The sequence below is a fragment of the Danio rerio genome, chromosome 4 (genome assembly GCF_049306965.1).
Source record: "Danio rerio strain Tuebingen ecotype United States chromosome 4, GRCz12tu, whole genome shotgun sequence".
NCBI lineage: Eukaryota > Metazoa > Chordata > Actinopteri > Cypriniformes > Danionidae > Danio > Danio rerio.
The window spans coordinates 50,780,423-50,800,000 of NC_133179.1; the positions used below are offsets into that span (position 1 = coordinate 50,780,423).

The window sequence follows — 19,578 nt, forward strand, 5'->3', positions numbered from 1 at the left end:
TGATGTTCTTAAAAACTCCAAAAGAAAGGGAACAACATTAAGTAAATTTGGTGAACCGACAGTTTTAAAAGCAAGTATGCTTTGCAACCTACAAACTTTGACAGTGTCGCAAAATTACGGATTTTTAGCACATACATAAAAAGCTTACATTTTGTGTTGAAAGTGCATCAGAGTGCAAAATCATAAGCTTGAATTATTTCAATGCTATTGTTTGTAAAAACAAAACTCTAGTCATGCGTTAAGTTTAATCAATAGTATTTTAAACACCATTTGTCCGTATGATAACGTTTTATATTCTGAGTGAAAAACATTCAGTTAGATTTTAGATTGTTCATTTGAAAATGTGTATGTCAATGAAAAACATTCAGTTTAAAGAAACATACACTCACTACAAAATTTGGGTAGTGTCAATAATCTTGACTCATCTAAATCTAATGGTCAATGAAAAGCATCATTTGCTCAGTCTACTTTCAAGAACTACTTGTAAACTTGACTAATTTTGACAAATTTGTGGACACTTGATTTGTCACTGTTACGTAAACATTTTGTATAAATGCAGGATCCAGTAGTTAAACTAATAAATTTTTTTTCTGTAGAAAATTAACTAAAGTTAACTGGGGGCCAGAGCTGTAATTTTTTTTAGATAAAACTGAAAATAAATGTTTGTTTATATTTTTGTTTAATATTTGAAATAATCCATTTTTTCTTTATAATATCAAGTATTTTTAATTCATTCAAATCAGTTTGAAATACCAAAATTCCATAACTAAGCTACATGGCTTGAATTGTGAGTTTCACAATTACTACGAGTAATACATACATTTTGTTGACTTTTTGAAACAGAAATATCAATACTGTCTAAAGACTGATAAGTTCTTATAGTAAATATTTTACGTTTATTTTCAAATCTACACTAGTGATGATCAGTGTGCAAAACATTAAGTTTTTTAGATTATTCGTACTACAATGTGTGCCATAAATCACAGAACATAATTGTAAATATATTGAGAATGTGTTAGTCAAAAGAAAATCATTCAGTTTTTCATTAATCACAAAGACAACTTGAATTTACATCTGTGATTTTCAACCAACAGTATAGAACTACATTTTTAGATTAAATTGTTTTACAAGGTGTGACATTTTTAGATTAAATTGTTTTACAAGGTGTGACAATTTGTCGTCAATACAGATTGAGATTTGTTATTTAATGGATTACTATTGTAAACATATTCTAATTTGATAGTTTCAACATTGATATATTAAAATGATATGACTGATGCTCTTTTGTCTGTCTTAAAATATTTATTGGTTTAATGTAGTAATAATGTGAAAAACAACATAACCTATTAATGAGCAATAATAAAGGCAAATTTATTAAATACTGTGTCGTGACTTCAAGTAGACAAAACCCAGACCCAAAAGTGCGCACACACACACACACACACACACAAACACACACACACACAAACACACACACACACACACAAACACACACACACACACACACACACACACAGTTGGCTGCATGTGAACATAAAGATATGCAATATCAGCACACTTTCTAATCACCTAACAACATATAGCATTTAGTAGGAGACACCAACTACATACAGTCACATACATACAGATATATGTTCCATATCTGATATTAATCTATCTTTCACAAACAGTTGACGTGGTGTTGTCTATTGATAAGTTTTCCTTATCATCACTCACACACACCATGATAGACACAGACACACAGCCAGAGCCACTCCCCAGACCTACAGTCCTACCAGAGAGACACACACGCACAAACACACAGTCTCACGCTTAGACAGCCGGAAAGAGCCGGACTGAACGATAACCATGTAAACGGACGTTTGCGTTTATTTAACAACCGATGTCATAAATTTCGCTTATCAGATACACGCATACGCTGTAAAAGTCATCAGATGTCTTTTATCTTTCTCAAGCACGCTTTAACCTGTTCAAATTTCCCGCACACACACCCACACAGAGACGCAGCCAGAGCCTCTCGCCACACCCACACGCAAGCCGGAGAGACGCACACACATACACAGACACACAGTTCTGACCACATCAGAGCAAAGGCAACACACCGGTGCATACACCTTAGTTTATTAATTCTAACATAATATAATATATATTAGTATATATTATAAGTTAATTACATTAACATAATTTAAAACAATAATGACAATATAATATTGCATAATTATGATAACTGAATTTATTACAATATTTAAAATATATTACTGTAAATTAGTTAATAATATAGTTTTAATAACGGTTGATATAATTTATTTCATTAAAATCTATTTCATAATGTTAAAATATCTAATTTTAATGTAATAATAACGGAATTATTAATTTGATTAAAATGATAAGAATCTGATTACCGGAATTATTAATTTAATTAAACTGATAAGAATCTGATTACCGGAATTATTAATTTAATTCAACTGATAAGAATCTAATTAACGGAAAGGGGCGGGGTTTACACCGGAAGCCCCGCCCTAAAAGGGGCGTGGCAGTCATCAATCAAACTTTTTGACACATGGTACCTTATATTCCTCTCTCTATCCTATCATGACATTGTATGTAAACGCTTAGTTCCTTTGCATAAGTTGCATCTATACTTTGCTGACATAGACCTGTAACATCTCTGTTGACATGAGCTAGTGGGCTGAGAGCCAAGAATAGCAGGACCCCTTAGACTAGAAACCTATTCAAAAATGGTCAAGAGTTAAAAAGAGACTTAGGGGTGTGTATAATAATCCTGTATAAAAATTGTAACAAACACACTGAAAGTTTAGAAGGAGCAGGAGAGACTTCAGAAGGTGTCCAGGAGAGACTTCAGAATGCTCTGGGGTCTGCTCTGCTCTTTCTCGGCTTTATTATGGAGAATAAAGTCTATTTTCTGATATTCAAAACCTCCGGTCTGATAATTTGTAATTGATGAGAAGTCAAAATTTACGACAAATGACGCCCAAAATCATGGGGCTGGAAAGAGATGGACGGGTGACACTGGACATGCTGGGGCTTGGAGGAAAAACACAAATATGTGGCCACGATAAAAAATGGTAAGCAATTTTCGCTTATACGTTTGTGTTTTTTCTACCAAGGACCTGCTTGTAACGGTAAAAAGTCACTTGAACTGTTTCTCCAGCTATAACGAACTACAAGTAAAACTAAAAAAGTAAAAGTAAACATAAAAAAGGAAACAAAGGGGTTTTGAATACCAGAAGAAAATAACAATTTGCATGCAAATGATCTGTGTTTTCCTAAGAGGGCCTTGACGGATAGGATAAACGTTAACTAGTAACTGTTACTCATGTTTGGGAAATTTTTTAATGATGAAGAATATGCCTAGAGCATTTTTAAGTTTTAAAAGGAAGTTCTTAAAGTGTGGTGACAGTTAAGAGATTAAAGCAGATTAATAAAGTATAGAGAGAAGCGCGCAAAGACCTCGGAGTACCCGTTCTGTTTTAATAATAATAAATATTATTATTCAGGAGGCTGGGGGAAAAAAGGCAAAAATCCTGTGAATTGCTATTTTTACTGAAGGACAGTAAAGATGGGAGCAGAAGTAACAGGTCACTCAAGAGGAGTGTAGTGGAGAATTCTGTGGTTACAGCTCTAAGGTTAGAGGCTGCTCGGACAGGTCACTCAAGAGGAGTGTAGTGTCTTTATGTAATTGTAAGTATTTGTGTATTTGTCTGTGTTGCTGGGGTGCTTAGAAGCCTTCACCTTTGATCTAGAGAGACTAGAATAGAGGTGAGGTTCAGGCTACACAGTGTAAGAGATGAGGTTAGGACGAGTGAGAAGTATGATTGTGTTTAGAAGTATGTTTGCAATAAGAGTGAGTTTAAAAGAATTATCGTTTTATATTGTAATATAAAAGAAGGACTGCATATGTTGTGTGATTTAAGAACAATAAGATAGAGAGTGATGCAGTTTAGGGAAGAGATTGTGATACAGAGGAGGTTTAAGCCTCATAAAATTAATTGAGATCATATTGCATTTGAAAGACACAGACTGAAAAGAAGAATATATACTAGTTAAACATTTTTCTGAATAATCTCTGTGTGTTTGAAGTGTTTTTAAGTATGAAATAGGCAGAGAGGGGACTGAAATTCCTGACATGTCGACAGTCTGGAAGAAGGTCTGCTTCAGGAGTGGTAAGAATCTGTCTATTTTAAGAACAAAAGTTTCACAGGACAGATAGAAGCTAAAGAGTCAAGATATATTATAAGGTATTAAATAAATAGAAATATTATAAAGTAATGTAATAAGATAAATGAAATAAGGAAATCCCAATGATAGAATAATATTTAATAAATAAAAAGTTTTAACAAAAATGCACCTAGAAGCTATACTAATGAATATTAAGAAATAAAAAATTGAAGCATAGAAATATCTACATATGGAGATTAATAGTTATATTGATCAGAAAATAAGTTTACTAAATCAGTATGAATAAAAATAGATAAGTTAATGATTTGAGTAAATAAAGAACTAGAGAAGAGGAAAACTTTAATGAATATGGATTAATTGAAGAGTTAATGATCAAATGTTTAAGAAAAAAAAAGTTTAAAGAAAAATGAATTAGGAAAATCTAGGAGACAAAAATGCTAATTTTTGAAAAAGAAAAGAAGCATAGGAAAATGGAAAAAAAAAGATCCAAACATTGTTTAATAGAATAAAAAGAGAAGATGTTTAAAAATATATATTAAACAGATAAGATAAAAATTAGAAAAACCAGTAACATTTGGAAGAAACTAAGATTTGGCTTTAAAAGATAAAATTATGTTTAAGTGCAATAAAATATTGTTGTGGTTTACGTTGACTGTTTTCATCTGTTTTAAAGTCAGCTACAGGCTGTCATCTGAGCCAACAGCTATTTGTAGTAAAAGTAGTGAGTCAAATGTAAAGCATAGACACTGAGGAGACATTAAAGAACATCATAGTGAGTTCAAAAATTTTATAGTGAATATTTTATGTACTTAAAAAGTGATTGAGAATTACAAATTGCATTTCAGATTGGAAAAATGCTTAAAGTAAACAAACGTGGAGTTAACATAGTACTATGAACTTGAAGCTATTGCAGTAAGGATTTTGAACAGTTACATTAGACATTAGGCCACCATATAGTACTGTTGAATTAAAACAGGTATGGAAATGTTAGAGAAATTAAAATAATGTAAGATGTAATGTAACTAGTGAGGAAGCACTAGAATAAATTAGGAAAAATAAGTGAAGCACAATCTGAAGCCAAAGAAATTAATTAGAAGAACATTTAAGAAATAGAAAATTAAGCATATTTACATATAATAAAAAAGATTGATAATTAGAGAAAATAAGTCATTAAACAGCAAAAGGAAAAAAATGATAAAAGGAGTCTTCATTTGATAAAAAAAAAAAAAAGATTTATTAAGTCATGAGCTAAATTCTATATATATAAATTAAGAGGATATATGGATGAACTTTGGGGGACTGTAGTCTCGTACCTACCAGACATCTCTGAGTGTACTGGCAAATGGAAAGGTGTTTGAAAAACACAACGAGCAAAATGGCTGTTGACACTTGTGACATGCTACAGCAGTGATGCAGGCACTGCATACTCAGGATTTACTGAGGACTGAAAAAGCTACATTTTTTCAAAGACATTCAAAAGAGACACTAACAAGAGACTGATGAACTGATCAGAGAGAAAAAAAGCTCCACCAGAACTTTACATCAGCTGAGACAAAGAAAGAAGCCAGCCCAAAGAGAGAGGGGGAAACACTGTGCCCTGATATGAAGGAATTTCAGGACACCACAGAAGCACCAATCTGTGAGCTAGTTGTCTCAGGTTGCGAGGTGGGATAGTCTGACAGTCCACCTCAAAGTAGCTCCTATAGTCCAAATTAAGTTCAAGCATTACAGAAGGAAAATTAAGAACAAAAGTGTAGCTACCCATTCTTGTATCAAATCAGACTCCTGTCAATTTGAGATAAATTATTATCATGCAAATTTTTAAGTAAGAAAAAGTGTCATAAGGAAATTCTACAGTGAAACTTTAAATGTGTAATGTTGAAATTATAAATTATGATGAATGTTAAATAATTTAGGTTTAAGTTTTAATAGGTTTAATCATAAAGGTCCTTAAACATAGAAGGATAAATTACAATGCAGGAGAATAACTAAAGAAAAAGAAAAAGCTTTTGATAAGGCAATAATATCTAAGCATAATCTTATTGTGAATGACTTAAATCAAGATTGGATATTGAAAACTGGAAAAATTCAAATCTAAAAAAATTATTTATAGTTAAAGGAAAGATTGAAATAACAATTTGAAATAAATTAACAGGACATAAGGTCAAAAAGTAACAGTTCTAAATTACTATAAGAAAAATTGAAAGAGAAAAGTGTTTAAGAAAAAGATAATGTTTTACATGAAAACATATGTGAAGAATAATTAGAAGAAAATATTAAGGAATAATAGTTAAAACAGAGCAAAAAGGAACCTACAAAACATACAGTAAGTTTTAGTCAGCTGATAAAAAAGTGCATCAAAATTGTATGAACAACAATTGAGGGGAATGCCTTAGGAAATAATTGTCAGCCAAAAGAAAATAACTCAAAGACAAAAAAGGAATTAATATATAGATCAGAAAATAAATTAGTAAAGGAAAGAAGTGTCAAATTCCAACTAAATGATTGTCATTACAGGACTGAGATGCAGATGAAATCAGCCAGCAAAGTGAGGGTTAAAATTAAATCAGATGTAGATCTGCCCAGAAAGAAAAACACTAGATGCTGAAATAGGTATAAAACTCCATTGAAAAGTGTAAAAATAGGAGTATTAATAGAAACATTTACTGTAATAAACAATCTGTCCTAGACATTTCTATTTAAATTTAAATTTAAGAGTAATAAATTATAAGTAACTAATAATATTTAATTGAAGTTAATTTGATAATTAAAATAAATGGTTAATCAAGACAGATAAAAGAGGCTTAATTTTGATAATATGATTTAAGAGCAATCAATAGGAGAAGATTTTCCAGCTGAAGTTCATATTGTTTGTGGAGATATGTTCTTTTGGATGGTAAATGTATTAAGTGCTTAGTTTCTATTGAGTTTATTTTAGGTAACTACCAGAGGAGGGTAGAAACTTGTTTGTACTTGTGCAGCTTGATGACTAGCAAATACTGTATACACCAGAATGCATAAAGGGTTATAATAAGGGAGAAGATCTTAGGATGGACACTGTCACAATATGTGGATGATTGAATTATCTACAGCTTCACAAAGATCTAGTTCAATTAAAAGACTTGGCTGGAGACCAGTGCTCCAAACAGTGAGAGATGATGACTGTTTTTGGTGGTGACTGGATAGAGAATTATTCCGTAAACAAGCACAGTTGAGAAACTATGATGAGTAGATGATTGGAGATGGTACCAGAAGCAAATTATGAAGCAGGAACAGTTATTCATTTGTGACGAAAGAAGTACTTCCAAGAATTTGAAACACCAGCAGAAATAAGTTCATAAAAGGTTTGCATTCATAAAGTAATGTGGCAAGACGAGGGATAAAACATGAACATTCAAACATAAATGGTGTAACGACCCAGAGGGTGATTTATTTACAGTGCAAGGTAAGGAGGTGAGGGTAGGGTAGCTGTGCAGGTATGAGTCCTTTGGCCGGGTAATGTGGAAAGTCCTCAGTGCTGATGAAGGTTTGGATGGTTGAAAACAGTCTGAGGTGCCGGTCTAGCCACTGCTATCTGCTGGGGAAAACAGAGAAAGGAGCATTAGCGTGTCTTCTCGGAGAGATCAAGCTCACCCTGTGTCTTCTCTTTCTCTGTTTATATGCTCCAGTCTTAATGAGCTGCAGGTGGCGATCGGTGCTGATGAGGTGACAGGTGTTGGTGGTTTGTACTTGTGGCGACGCTGCATTGGAACACTCGCCACATTCCCCCCCCCTTTGCCTCTTCCTGGTCTGAGTTGTCATCCTGTTGTGAAAGAAGGGAGCGGTTAGGGGTGTGTGGGAGGGAGAATGTTTTGCCAGACCTGTCCATCCAGACCACATCCTTGAGAGGCCGTCTGCATTCCCATGGGCGGCTCCGGCTCGATGTTGGACTTTAAAGTGGAAGTCTTGGAGCGCTAGGAACCACCTGGTGACGCGGGCATATGTATTCTTTGCCGAGGCCATCCATTGAAGGGGCGCATAGTCAGTCACCAGGGTGAAGGACCTTCCCAGGAGGTAGTATTTCAGCTCCAGGACTGCCCACTTTATTGCCAGGGCCTCTTTCTCAACGGCTGCGTACTTGGATTCCGCTGTGGTGAGCTTCCGACTCACGTAGACGACTGGGTGCTCCTCTCCCTCGTGTAGTTGTGACAACACCGCACCCAGTCCAGAGTCGGAAGCATCGGTCTGCAGGATGAAGGGGCAGTTGAAGTCAGGGGCATGAAGAATGGGTGAGGAGGCCAGGGCCTTCTTAAGGGTCTGGAATGCATGTTCGGCCACCGGGTTCCAGGTGACTCTTTCTGGCTGTCCCTTCTTTGTCAGGTCTGTCAATGGGCTGGCTACGGAAGAGAAGTTGGGGATGAAACATCGGTAATAAGCCCCTAACCCCAAAAAGGCACGTACCTGGGACTTATTGGTAGGCCGGGGAGTCTTCTGTAGAGCCTCTACTTTGGCTTGCTGCGGTTAGATCAACCCCCGACCAATGTGATATCCCAGGTACTTTGCCTCTGCAAGCCAGAGATGACATTTCTTGGGGTTAGCTGTGAGCCCAGCCCGTCGTAACTCTAGGAGCACCCTCCACAGACGGGTAAGATGTTCCTCCCAACACATCGAGTGGACTACTACGTCGTCAAGGTAGGCCGCGGCATAACTTTGGTGGGGCCGGAGCAATATGTCCATCATTCGTTGGAACGTTGCTGGTGCCCCATGCAGCCCAAAGGGAAGGACCCGGTAATGCCAATGGCCGCCCCTGGGGGTAGCGGAACTTGCCAGTAACCTTTGGTCAAGTCGAGGGTGGATATGAACCTGGCACTACCGAGTCCAGGAGTTCGTCCACCCGAGGCATTGGGTACCCGTCGAAGCTGGATGCTTCATTTAGCTTCCGGAAGTCATTACAAAATCGGAGGGTGCCATCCGGTTTTGGGACCATGACAATGGGGCTGGACCACGGGCTCCGAGATGGCTCGATGACCCCCAACTTCAGCATCTTCTGTACCTCTTCCTCTATTGCCAGCCGGCGAGCTTCTGGAACCCGATAGGGCCGCTGTCGCACAATGACTCCTGGAATTGTTTTGATCTCGTGCTGAATGACAGTGGTGCGCCCAGGGTGCTCACTGAACACATCCTTAAACTGACTGACCAGGGTTTCAAGCTCCGTCTTCTGAATGGCTAAGAGCTGTTCGCCTAGATGTACCGTAGGATGTGGGCTTTCTGCAAAGGTTACCAGCTGGCTAGAAGGGGAAACCCACCGTTTCAGTAAGTTAATATGGTAACTCTGCTCCTCTCGACGTCGTCCCGGCTGACGGACACGATAGTTGACTGGCCCGACCTTCTCGACAACTACATAGGGTAACTTGGAAGTTGCTGTGGGCACTAGCACCAGGACCTGGTCTCCGGGTTGGAACTCTCGAGCTTGGGCAGGCCTGTCATAGAGACGTCGTTGGGCGTGCTGGGCTTCAGTGAGATGCTGTCGTACCAGGGGCATTACCCGTTCAATTCGCTGCCTCATGTCTTGTACGTGTTCGATGAGGGACCGCTGGGGTGCGGGCTCCTGTTCCCAGGCCTGTCGTGCCACATCCAGGAGGCCGCGGGGTTGTCGGCGGAACAGTAGCTCAAAAGGAGTGAACCCAGTAGAGGCTTGGGGCACCTCACGAATGCCGAACAGTACGTATGGGATCATGAGGTCCCAGTCACGACTATCTTCTGCCACGACCCTGCGAAGCATCCGTTTTAGGGTTTGGTTAAACCGCTCAACGAGCCCATCCGTCTGAGGGTGGTAAACGGATGTTCGCAGCTGTTTCACCTTCAGGAGGTGGCAGAGGTCTGCCATCAGCCGGGACATAAATGGAGTACCCTGGTCAGTCAGGATCTCTGAGGGGATGCCCACCCGGCTACACAGCAGGAAGAGTTCTTTGGCAATGGCGTTGGAGGTGGCCTTGCGTAGGGGTATGGCCTCAGGGTATCGGGTGGCATATTCTAGGATGACCAGGATGTGTTCGTGGCCTCGGGCGGATTTTGGCAGGGGCCCTATCAGGTCCAGACCAATGCGGTCGAAGGGTACCTCAATGATGGGTAACGGGATCAGGGGACTGGGGGGGGGGGCTTAGGGAGCAGTTTTCTGGCACGTCGGGCATGCCTGGCAGTATCTCTTGACCTCACCATTTAGCCCAGGCCAGTGGAATCGGTCCCGAATGCGCTGAATCGTGTTGGCTGCCCCTAAGTGACCCGCCATTGGGTGAGTGTGGGCGAGCACCAGGATGGTGGACGTTTTGCTTTTTGGTACCACCAGTAATGTCCTCCTCTCCCCCCGTCGCTCAGCAACACAGTACAGCAGACCATTCTGGATGATAAAGTGTGGGAGGGGGTGAGGAGCAGGAAGCCTTTCCTGGCCCTCCACTACTCGAACTTGGGACCAGCAGTTTCTAAGTGTGTCATCTTCACGCTGGGCTTGTCCGAAGGAACCTCCCCTAGAGACCTGTTGGAACAAATTCATAAAGACATTAGAAGACTGATTCGAACACTCACCCCCTCGCTCGCTCTCTGTGGCCAGGAGAGCTGGTTGGCGGACCCGTTGAGTCCGAGCCCGGGGGCGGCGACGTGTCTGGGAGGGGGTTGCTGCTGGCAAAGACAATAACTCCTCAAACCCTGGCCAATCCCAGCCAAGCAAAAGGGGGACGGGGAGATCAGCTACAATGCCCACTTCCAGGGGCCATGCGCCGTTGCCGGCTGCAATCGTTACCCGCTGTGCGGGGACGTAGCGTGTGTCACCATGCACACAGGTTATCGGGATTGTGGCTTTAGATCCCACTCGAGGCTTGATCAAACCTGGCTGTACCAGCGTCACGGAGCTCCCAGTATCCAATACAGCCGTGATAGTTTTCCCCTCAAGCTTTACTCTGCGAGACGGAGCACCTGATGGTAGGGTCCGGTGAACGATGCAGCCAGCCAACCAGGCACGTGCAGTGGAGTTCACTGGTTCAGTGGGCATGGGGTCATCCGCCGGACTCGGGACAGCCGGTCTGCTGACGGGCTGTGAGGTACTCTCCACCTGCCGCCATGGTGAATTCACCCTCCGGGAGGGAACGGCTGCTCTCTCTATAATGTCCCGGGTCAGTGTGGCCTCTGCCAACTCCACCGCCTCCACTAAAGCTTCCAAACTTGCAGGGTTCCTCATGCTTACAGGCCCCCGGAGTCTTCTAGGAAGAGCACGCAGCAATCTCTCAATGACGATTTTCTCGGCAACCTGGGTGGCGGTTGGGGATCCCCCGAGGAGCCATAAGCGGGCAAGCTTGCTGAGTTGAGCTGCCTGCGCCCGTACTGGGGCACCCTCCTCATACGCCCATGTAGCGAACTGTTGCGCTGCTCTCACCGGCGATAACCCCACACGTGCCAGGATCTCTCCTTTTAGTACAGTATAATCTTCATTTTGGGGGGAATCCAACGAGAAGTACGCCCGCTGTGACTCTCCGGTTAAGAAGGGGGCCAGGATTTGAGCCCACTCGGATTCGGGCCACTCTTCTCTCTTTGCGATGACCTCAAACGTATGCAGATATGCATCAATATCATCCAGGTCACCGAGCTTTGTCAAATGGCGGTGAGCGGAGGTGCGTGCCTCTGGGAGTGGGAGGTGTTCAGCCATCTGGAACAGGCGCTCTTCCATCCTCTGTTGTCTGACGGAGAGCTGTTCGGTGAACAGTTGTTGTCGTGTGGTTATCTCAGAGAGGCGACGCATGATATCCTCCATTTTGTCACAGAGGGGTGTATTCCTCCACATCGTTTTGAGGGAATAGAGAGAGAGAGCAGCCGCTCGCCTAAAAAAATAAAAAAATAAAAAAAAATAATTCAATGTTACCAGATGTGGGGTTTTATCCACTCAATCTGCCCGCATTCTCCACCAGTTGAGGTGAGACGAGGGATAAAACATGAACATTCAAACAGAAATGGTGAAACGACCCAGAGGGTGATTTATTTACAGTGCAAGGTAAGGAGGTGAGGGTAGGGTAGCTGTGCAGGTATGAGTCCTTTGGCCGGGTAATGTGGAAAGTCCTCAGTGCTGATGAAGGTTTGGATGGTTGAAAACAGTCTGAGGTGCCGGTCTAGCCACTGCTATCTGCTGGGGAAAACAGAGAAAGGAGCATTAGCGTGTCTTCTCGGAGAGATCAAGCTCACCCTGTGTCTTCTCTTTCTCTGTTTATATGCTCCAGTCTTAATGAGCTGCAGGTGGCGATGTTGCTGATGAGGTGACAGGTGTTGGTGGTTTGTACTTGTGGCGACGCTGCATTGGAACACTCGCCACAGTAATTAAAATCAAAGTTAATAAGTAATCAATGAATAAAAACATCTAAAGGAGTATGAAAAATTGTGAATAAAGCAAAAGAGAGAGTAATTGTATTATGCTCAATTACCAGAAATGGCTGAAAGAGATGAAGATGATCCATCAAGGCCAAAGCTTGATGAAAATAATAAACTTAATGGGATTAATTTGCTAACAAGTGCATTGGTGAATGATGGCATGGAAACTGACAGAAACAGGCATCTAACACCGCATCGCATGAACTACTATTGGGTCAACCCTTGCAAGAAACCACATGAAACTTTGCATAAAACCTTGCATATAATCTCACCTATAACCTTGCACATAACCTCTTGGAATGGTTTGCAAAGATGTCTAATGCAGTAGGGACTTTTATGAAGAAACAATTAATTGCCATGTGCAAAGCGATATCTGTGCAGGAAACCAGAAAGGAGCCATGTGAGAGAGCAGTGATACAAGGTCCAATTGGTCCAGCTGATCGAGTCTATCTGAGGATGCTCTGGAGAGCTCAGGAGAAAAGGACCATATCTGGATGAGGGCAAATCCAACAGCTGCCAAAGTGGATGCCATTAATGGGGTACCAATGCCTCAAAGGAGCGAAAGGAAACAACTCCAGCAAGGGAAAGCTGACCGGAAACAGAGGAGCCTGAATATTCTAAAGCTCTAAACTACGAAGTTCAACTTGAGGAAGGAGAAGTTTATCAGAACAAAGTAAAGAGTGATTCTGATAATATGCCTGAATACCACATACAGCAGTGCCACAAGTCAAGGGATGATGAATGCACAACTGCAGATTTCAGAACTCAGACTCTCAACCACACATCTCCATTAACATCTATTAAAGTCAAGTGAAGATGCTGGTAGCTTAGAAGAAAAAGGGGGAGGACGTAGTCGGCAGGATTCGAACCTGCACGGGGAGACCCCAATGGATTTCTAGTCCATCGCCTTAACCACTCGGCCATGACTACAAGACTGCCTGTACTGCCATTTCTTTATGCCTAGTACACATATTGTGCATCCAGATGAAACTTTCATCAAGCGATAGCTCAACAGCAAAAGCTGTGGCTCCACAAAATGAGCATCACACGCCCGAATAGGGACTTGAACCCTGGACCCTCAGATTAAAAGTCTGATGCTCTACCGACTGAGCTATGCGGGCTCCACAACAGTAATTTACAAGTAGGCAAGGTTTGGGTTGTGGTCGGCGCAGACCTTTACAGTACACTAAAGTTTACCGTGAGATGGGGTTTTAAGCTTATGGTTGGTGTGGAGGTTGCTAAAACACGACAGGTTACTTTGAGGTTGGGTTTATGGTTTTTGTAGGTGTAGACATCAGTACAACACAATAGTTTGGACATCATGTCATGTAGGAGACATTAAATAGATCAATGATAACTGCAGAATGTCTTTTTGCTGTTGTGGCAATGAATGGACACTCAACAATTGAAAAGATTCCTTCCATGCCTTAGAAGCGTGACTTGATCAGTACTTATCTACACAGCATGCTGGCATCAAAGATCCTATTTCTCTTATATCATATCCCTAGTCTTCCACACTTTAGGAAACGTAAACATTCAGGACGTGCCATTAGCACAGCCTGCACTAAAAGAAGGCTGGAGATAACGGATGGCAACACAGAGTGCGACACCAATGTCACCTTAAAAAACCTGCCGTGACCCAGATTCGAACCGGGGTTGCTGCAGCCACAACACAGAGTACTAGCCACTATACGATCACGGCGAGTTATGAAACAGCCTGTGTGACCTATGTGTGGTATGTTCCTCCCTGTGATAAGCCCCTTTCTCTTCAGTGAGAACACTCTGTTGTTTTTCTCCTCCTACCAGCACAACGCTTTTCCCAAGAAACAATGGAAATGCAAACAATTGACGACTGCTGCAATTTTAAAAAGAGGAGGACGTAGTCGGCAGGATTCGAACCTGCGCGGAGAGACCCCAATGGATTTCAAGTCCATCGCCTTAACCACTCGGCCACGACTACAAGACTGCCTGTACTGCCATTTCTTTATGCCTAGTACACATATTGTGCATCCAGATGAAACTTTCATCAAGCGATAGCTCAACGGCAAAAGCTGTGGCTCCACAAAATGAGCGTCACACGCCCGAACAGGGACTTGAACCCTGGACCCTCAGATTAAAAGTCTGATGCTCTACCGACTGTGCTATCCGGGCTCCACAACAGTAATTTACAAGTAGACAAGGTTTGGGTTGTGGTCGGCGCAGACCTTTACAGTACACTAAAGTTTACCATGAGATGGGGTTTTAAGCTTATGGTTGGTGTGGAGGTTGCTAAAACACGACAGGTTACTTTGAGGTAGGGTTTATGGTTTTTGTAGGTGTAGACATCAGTACAACACAATAGTTTGGACTTCATGTCATGTAGGAGACATTAAATAGATCAATGATAACTGCAGAATGTCTTTCTGCTGTTGTGGCAATGAATGGACACTCAACAATTGAAAAGATTCCTTCCATGCCTTAGAAGCGTGACTTGATCAGTACTTATCTACACAACATGCTGGCATCAAAGATCCTATTTCTCTTATATCATATCCCTAGTCTTCCACACTTTAGGAAACGTAAACATTCAGGACGTGCCATTAGCACAGCCTGCACTAAAAGAAGGCTGGAGGTAACGGATGGCAACACAGAGTGCGACACCAATATCACCTTGAAAAGCCTGCCGTGACCCGGATTCGAACCGGGGTTGCTGCGGCCACAACGCAGAGTACTAACCACTATACGATCACGGCGAGCTACGAAACAGCCCTTGTGACCTATGTGTGGTATGTTCCTCCCTGTGATAAGCCCCTTTCTCTTCAGTGAGATCACTCTGTTGTTTTTCTCCTCCTACCAGCACAACGCTTTTCCCAAGAAACAATGGAAATGCAAACAATTGACGACTGCTGCAATTTTAAAAAAGGGGAGGACGTAGTCGGCAGGATTCGAACCTGCGCGGGGCGACCCCAATGGATTTCTAGTCCATCGCCTTAACCACTCGGCCACGACTACAAGACTGACTGTACTGCCATTTCTTTATGCCTAGTACACATATTGTGCATCCAGATGAAACTTTCATCAAACGATAGCTCAACGGCAAAAGCTGTGGCTCCACAAAATGAGCGTCATACGCCCGAACAGGGACTTGAACCCTGGACCCTCAAATTAAAAGTCTGATGCTCTACCGACTGAGCTATCCAGGCTCCACAACAGTAATTTACAAGTAGGCAAGGTTTGGGTTGTGGTCGGCGCAGACCTTTACAGTACACTAAAGTTTACCGTAAGATGGGGTTTTAAGCTTATGGTTGGTGTGGATGTTGCTAAAACACGACAGGTTACTTTGAGGTTGGGTTTATGGTTTTTGTAGGTGTAGACATCAGTACAACACAATAGTTTGAACTTCATGTCATGTAGGAGACATTAAATAGATCAATGATAACTGCAGAATGTCTTTCTGCTGTTGTGGCAATGAATGGACACTCAACAATTGAAAAGATTCCTTCCATGCCTTAGAAGCGTGACTTGATCAGTACTTATCTACACAGCATGCTGGCATCAAAGATCCTATTTCTCTTATATCATATCCCTAGTCTTCCACACTTTAGGAAACGTAAACATTCAGGACGTGCCATTAGCGCAGCCTGCACTAAAAGAAGGCTGGAGAAAACGGATGGCAACACAGAGTGCGACACCAATGTCACCTTGAAAAACCTGCCGTGACCCGGATTCGAACCGGGGTTGCTGCGGCCACAACGCAGAGTACTAACCACTATACGATCACGGCGAGCTACGAAACAGCCCTTATGACCTATGTGTGGTATGTTCCTCCTTGTGATGAGCCCCTTTCTCTTCAGTGAGAACACTCTGTTGTTTTTCTCCTCCTACCAGCACAACGCTTTTCCCAAGAAACAATGGAAATGCAAACAATTGACGACTGCTGAAATTTTAAAAACGGGGAGGACGTAGTCGGCAGGATTCAAACCTGCGCGGGGAGACCCCAATGGATTTCTAGTCCATCACCTCAACCACTCAGCCACGACTATAAGACTGACTGTACTGCCATTTCTTTATGCCTAGTACACATATTGTGCATCCAGATGAAACTTTCATCAAACGATAGCTCAACGGCAAAAGCTGTGGCTCCACAAAATGAGCGTCATACGCCCGAACAGGGACTTGAACCCTGGACCCTCAAATTAAAAGTCTGATGCTCTACCGACTGAGCTATCCAGGCTCCACAACAGTAATTTACAAGTAGGCAAGGTTTGGGTTGTGGTCGGCGCAGACCTTTACAGTACACTAAAGTTTACCGTGAGATGGGGTTTTAAGCTTATGGTTGGTGTGGATGTTGCTAAAACACGACAGGTTACTTTGAGGTTGGGTTTATGGTTTTTGTAGGTGTAGACATCAGTACAACACAATAGTTTGAACTTCATGTCATGTAGGAGACATTAAATAGATCAATGATAACTGCAGAATGTCTTTCTGCTGTTGTGGCAATGAATGGACACTCAACAATTGAAAAGATTCCTTCCATGCCTTAGAAGCGTGACTTGATCAGTACTTATCTACACAGCATGCTGGCATCAAAGATCCTATTTCTCTTATATCATATCCCTAGTCTTCCACACTTTAGGAAACGTAAACATTCAGGACGTGCCATTAGCACAGCCTGCACTAAAAGAAGGCTGGAGGTAACGGATGGCAACACAGAGTGCGACACCAATGTCACCTTGAAAAGCCTGCCATAACCCGGATTCGAACCGGGGTTGCTGCGGCCACAACGCAGAGTACTAACCACTATACGATCACGGCGAGCTACGAAACAGCCGTTGTGACCTATATGTGGTATGTTCCTCCTTGTGATAAGCCCCTTCTCTTCAGTGAGAAAACTCTGTTGTTTTTCTCCTCCTACCAGCACAACGCTTTTCCCAAGAAACAATGGAAATGCAAACAATTGACGACTGCTGCAATTTTAAAAACGGGGAGGACATAGTCGGCAGGATTCAAACCTGCGCGGGGAGACCCCAATGGATTTCTAGTCCATCGCCTTAACCACTCAGCCACGACTACAAGACTGACTGTACTGCCATTTCTTTATGCCTAGTACACATATTGTGCATCCAGATGAAACTTTCATCAAACGATAGCTCAACGGCAAAAGCTGTGGCTCCACAAAATGAGCGTCATACGCCCGAACAGGGACTTGAACCCTGGACCCTCAAATTAAAAGTCTGATGCTCTACCGACTGAGCTATCCAGGCTCCACAACAGTAATTTACAAGTAGGCAAGCTTTGGGTTGTGGTCGGCGCAGACCTTTACAGTACACTAAAGTTTACCGTGAGATGGGGTTTTAAGCTTATGGTTGGTGTGGATGTTGCTAAAACACGACAGGTTACTTTGAGGTTGGGTTTATGGTTTTTGTAGGTGTAGACATCAGTACAACACAATAGTTTGAACTTCATGTCATGTAGGAGACATTAAATAGATCAATGATAACTGCAGAATGTCTTTCTGCTGTTGTGGCAATGAATGGACACTCAACAATTGAAAAGATTCCTTCCATGCCTTAGAAGCGTGACTTGATCAGTACTTATCTACACAGCATGCCGGCATCAAAGATCCTATTTCTCTTATATCATATCCCTAGTCTTCCACACTTTAGGAAACGTAAACATTCAGGACGTGCCATTAGCACAGCCTGCACTAAAAGAAGGCTGGAGGTAACGGATGGCAACACAGAGTGCGACACCAATATCACCTTGAAAAGCCTGCCGTGACCCGGATTCGCTGCGGCCACAACGCAGAGTACTAACCACTATACGATCACGGCGAGCTACGAAACAGCCCTTGTGACCTATGTGTGGTATGTTCCTCCCTGTGATAAGCCCCTTTCTCTTCAGTGAGATCACTCTGTTGTTTTTCTCCTCCTACCAGCACAACGCTTTTCCCAAGAAACAATGGAAATGCAAACAATTGACGACTGCTGCAATTTTAAAAAAGGGGAGGACGTAGTCGGCAGGATTCGAACCTGCGCGGGGCGACCCCAATGGATTTCTAGTCCATCGCCTTAACCACTCGGCCACGACTACAAGACTGACTGTACTGCCATTTCTTTATGCCTAGTACACATATTGTGCATCCAGATGAAACTTTCATCAAACGATAGCTCAACGGCAAAAGCTGTGGCTCCACAAAATGAGCGTCATACGCCCGAACAGGGACTTGAACCCTGGACCCTCAAATTAAAAGTCTGATGCTCTACCGACTGAGCTATCCGGGCTCCACAACAGTAATTTACAAGTAGGCAAGGTTTGGGTTGTGGTCGGCGCAGACCTTTACAGTACACTAAAGTTTACAGTGAGATGGGGTTTTAAGCTTATGGTTGGTGTGGATGTTGCTAAAACACGACAGGTTACTTTGAGGTTGGGTTTATGGTTTTTGTAGGTGTAGACATCAGTACAACACAATACTTTGAACTTCATGTCATGTAGGAGACATTAAATAGATCAATGATAACTGCAGAATGTCTTTCTGCTGTTGTGGCAATGAATGGACACTCAACAATTGAAAAGATTCCTTCCATGCCTTAGAAGCGTGACTTGATCAGTACTTATCTACACAGCATGCTGGCATCAAAGATCCTATTTCTCTTATATCATATCCCTAGTCTTTCACACTTTAGGAAACGTAAACATTCAGGACGTGCCATTAGCACAGCCTGCACTAAAAGAAGGCTGAAGATAACGGATGGCAACACAGAGTGCGACACCAATGTCACCTTGAAAAACCTGCCGTGACCCGGATTCGAACCGGGGTTGCTGCGGCCACAACGCAGAGTACTAACCACTATACGATCACGGCAAAATACGAAACAGCCCTTCTGACCTATGTGTGGTATGTTCCTCCTTGTGATGAGCCCCTTTCTCTTCAGTGAGAACACTCTGTTGTTTTTCTCCTCCTACCAGCACAACGCTTTTCCCAAGAAACAATGGAAATGCAAACAATTG

At 42.2% G+C, this 19,578-nt stretch overlaps 16 non-coding genes across 16 annotated transcripts; all 16 read right to left on the reverse strand.

Moving 5' to 3' along the window:
- Window positions 1-13,436: 13,436 nt before the first annotated feature.
- trnas-aga (transfer RNA serine (anticodon AGA)) lies at window positions 13,437-13,518 on the reverse strand. Its single transcript has one exon. It is a non-coding gene; the product is annotated as a tRNA-Ser (tRNA).
- Window positions 13,519-13,636: 118 nt separating this feature from the next.
- On the reverse strand, window positions 13,637-13,709 carry trnak-uuu (transfer RNA lysine (anticodon UUU)). The gene has a single exon. It is a non-coding gene; the product is annotated as a tRNA-Lys (tRNA).
- Window positions 13,710-14,466: 757 nt separating this feature from the next.
- trnas-uga (transfer RNA serine (anticodon UGA)) lies at window positions 14,467-14,548 on the reverse strand. The gene has a single exon. It is a non-coding gene; the product is annotated as a tRNA-Ser (tRNA).
- A 118-nt stretch (window positions 14,549-14,666) lies between these two features.
- On the reverse strand, window positions 14,667-14,739 carry trnak-uuu (transfer RNA lysine (anticodon UUU)). The gene has a single exon. It is a non-coding gene; the product is annotated as a tRNA-Lys (tRNA).
- A 509-nt stretch (window positions 14,740-15,248) lies between these two features.
- On the reverse strand, window positions 15,249-15,320 carry trnah-gug (transfer RNA histidin (anticodon GUG)). The gene has a single exon. It is a non-coding gene; the product is annotated as a tRNA-His (tRNA).
- Window positions 15,321-15,497: 177 nt separating this feature from the next.
- trnas-uga (transfer RNA serine (anticodon UGA)) lies at window positions 15,498-15,579 on the reverse strand. The gene has a single exon. It is a non-coding gene; the product is annotated as a tRNA-Ser (tRNA).
- Window positions 15,580-15,697: 118 nt separating this feature from the next.
- On the reverse strand, window positions 15,698-15,770 carry trnak-uuu (transfer RNA lysine (anticodon UUU)). Its single transcript has one exon. It is a non-coding gene; the product is annotated as a tRNA-Lys (tRNA).
- A 509-nt stretch (window positions 15,771-16,279) lies between these two features.
- On the reverse strand, window positions 16,280-16,351 carry trnah-gug (transfer RNA histidin (anticodon GUG)). Its single transcript has one exon. It is a non-coding gene; the product is annotated as a tRNA-His (tRNA).
- A 177-nt stretch (window positions 16,352-16,528) lies between these two features.
- On the reverse strand, window positions 16,529-16,610 carry trnas-aga (transfer RNA serine (anticodon AGA)). The gene has a single exon. It is a non-coding gene; the product is annotated as a tRNA-Ser (tRNA).
- Window positions 16,611-16,728: 118 nt separating this feature from the next.
- Window positions 16,729-16,801, reverse strand: trnak-uuu (transfer RNA lysine (anticodon UUU)). The gene has a single exon. It is a non-coding gene; the product is annotated as a tRNA-Lys (tRNA).
- Window positions 16,802-17,310: 509 nt separating this feature from the next.
- trnah-gug (transfer RNA histidin (anticodon GUG)) lies at window positions 17,311-17,382 on the reverse strand. The gene has a single exon. It is a non-coding gene; the product is annotated as a tRNA-His (tRNA).
- A 176-nt stretch (window positions 17,383-17,558) lies between these two features.
- Window positions 17,559-17,640, reverse strand: trnas-aga (transfer RNA serine (anticodon AGA)). The gene has a single exon. It is a non-coding gene; the product is annotated as a tRNA-Ser (tRNA).
- Window positions 17,641-17,758: 118 nt separating this feature from the next.
- Window positions 17,759-17,831, reverse strand: trnak-uuu (transfer RNA lysine (anticodon UUU)). The gene has a single exon. It is a non-coding gene; the product is annotated as a tRNA-Lys (tRNA).
- Window positions 17,832-18,578: 747 nt separating this feature from the next.
- On the reverse strand, window positions 18,579-18,660 carry trnas-aga (transfer RNA serine (anticodon AGA)). Its single transcript has one exon. It is a non-coding gene; the product is annotated as a tRNA-Ser (tRNA).
- A 118-nt stretch (window positions 18,661-18,778) lies between these two features.
- On the reverse strand, window positions 18,779-18,851 carry trnak-uuu (transfer RNA lysine (anticodon UUU)). Its single transcript has one exon. It is a non-coding gene; the product is annotated as a tRNA-Lys (tRNA).
- Window positions 18,852-19,360: 509 nt separating this feature from the next.
- Window positions 19,361-19,432, reverse strand: trnah-gug (transfer RNA histidin (anticodon GUG)). Its single transcript has one exon. It is a non-coding gene; the product is annotated as a tRNA-His (tRNA).
- Between the last annotated feature and the right edge of the window lie 146 nt (window positions 19,433-19,578).